This window comes from Anastrepha obliqua, unplaced genomic scaffold (genome assembly GCF_027943255.1).
Source record: "Anastrepha obliqua isolate idAnaObli1 unplaced genomic scaffold, idAnaObli1_1.0 ptg000031l, whole genome shotgun sequence".
Classification (NCBI taxonomy): Eukaryota; Metazoa; Arthropoda; class Insecta; order Diptera; family Tephritidae; genus Anastrepha; species Anastrepha obliqua.
The window spans coordinates 85,001-87,500 of record NW_026562189.1 but is presented as its reverse complement, the minus strand read 5'-3'; positions in this window follow the sequence as shown (position 1 = coordinate 87,500).

Genomic DNA, 2,500 nt, shown 5'->3' with positions numbered 1-2,500 from the left:
AGCATATAAATCGAATCATAACTATATGAAACTCGAATTTAAGCCATATTAAACTGGTAATATTGTGATTTTATGCCTGGTTTTCCATACGTTAGTTTAAATAGAAAGTTATGGAATATAACCTTGGCATATTGGCACTAAAATATATAATAAAGACATTTCAAATCAAACTGAAATGTATTGAAATGAATTTTTCCCATACATTTTTGACAATGTGAGGTGTGCATGGCAAAAAACACTCACGGTGAAGGCATGTGATATAATATGAAAATATCAAAAGTTAACTAACCAATGATATTGAAGCATATAAATCGAATCATAACTATATGAAACTCGAATTTGAGCCATATTAAACTGGTAATATTGTGATTTTATGCCTGGTTTTCCATACGTTAGTTTAAATAGAGAGTTATGGAATATAACCTTGGCATATTGGCACTAAAATATATAATAAAGACATTTCAAATCAAACTGAAATGTATTGAAATGAATTTTTCCCATACATTTTTGACAATGTGAGGTGTGCATGGCAAAAAACACTCACGGTGAAGGCATGTGATATAATATGAAAATATCAAAAGTTAACTAACCAATGATATTGAAGCATATAAATCGAATCATAACTATATGAAACTCGAATTTGAGCCATATTAAACTGGTAATATTGTGATTTTATTCCTGGTTTTCCATACGTTAGTTTAAATAGAGAGTTATGGAATATAACCTTGGCATATTGGCACTAAAATATATAATAAAGACATTTCAAATCAAACTGAAATGTATTGAAATGAATTTTTCCCATACATTTTTGACAATGTGAGGTGTGCATGGCAAAAAACACTCACGGTGAAGGCATGTGATATAATATGAAAATATCAAAAGTTAACTAACCAATGATATTGAAGCATATAAATCGAATCATAACTATATGAAACTCGAATTTGAGCCATATTAAACTGGTAATATTGTGATTTTATGCCTGGTTTTCCATACGTTAGTTTAAATAGAGAGTTATGGAATATAACCTTGGCATATTGGCACTAAAATATATAATAAAGACATTTCAAATCAAACTGAAATGTATTGAAATGAATTTTTCCCATACATTTTTGACAATGTGAGGTGTGCATGGCAAAAAACACTCACGGTGAAGGCATGTGAAATAATATGAAAATATCAAAAGTTAACTAACCAATGATATTGAAGCATATAAATCGAAGCATAACTATATGAAACTCGAATTTAAGCCATATTAAACTGGTAATATTGTGATTTTATGCCTGGTTTTCCATACGTTAGTTTAAATAGAGAGTTATGGAATATAACCTTGGCATATTGGCACTAAAATATATAATAAAGACATTTCAAATCAAACTGAAATGTATTGAAATGAATTTTTCCCATACATTTTTGACAATGTGAGGTGTGCATGGCAAAAAACACTCACGGTGAAGGCATGTGATATAATATGAAAATATCAAAAGTTAACTAACCAATGATATTGAAGCATATAAATCGAATCATAACTATATGAAACTCGAATTTAAGCCATATTAAACTGGTAATATTGTGATTTTATGCCTGGTTTTCCATACGTTAGTTTAAATAGAAAAAATTTTCGAATATATATACATATATGAAGAATCTATATTCTAATACTAACATGTTATGGAATATAACCTTGGCATATTGGCACTAAAATATATAATAAAGACATTTCAAATCAAACTGAAATGTATTGAAATGAATTTTTCCCATACATTTTTGACAATGTGAGGTGTGCATGGCAAAAAACACTCACGGTGAAGGCATGTGAAATAATATGAAAATATCAAAAGTTAACTAACCAATGATATTGAAGCATATAAATCGAATCATAACTATATGAAACTCGAATTTAAGCCATATTAAACTGGTAATATTGTGATTTTATGCCTGGTTTTCCATACGTTAGTTTAAATAGAAAAAATTTTCGAATATATATACATATATGAAGAATCTATATTCTAATACTAACATGTTATGGAATATAACCTTGGCATATTGGCACTAAAATATATAATAAAGACATTTCAAATCAAACTGAAATGTATTGAAATGAATTTTTCCCATACATTTTTGACAATGTGAGGTGTGCATGGCAAAAAACACTCACGGTGAAGGCATGTGAAATAATATGAAAATATCAAAAGTTAACTAACCAATGATATTGAAGCATATAAATCGAATCATAACTATATGAAACTCGAATTTAAGCCATATTAAACTGGTAATATTGTGATTTTATGCCTGGTTTTCCATACGTTAGTTTAAATAGAAAAAATTTTCGAATATATATACATATATGAAGAATCTATATTCTAATACTAACATGTTATGGAATATAACCTTGGCATATTGGCACTAAAATATATAATAAAGACATTTCAAATCAAACTGAAATGTATTGAAATGAATTTTTCCCATACATTTTTGACAATGTGAGGTGTGCATGGCAAAA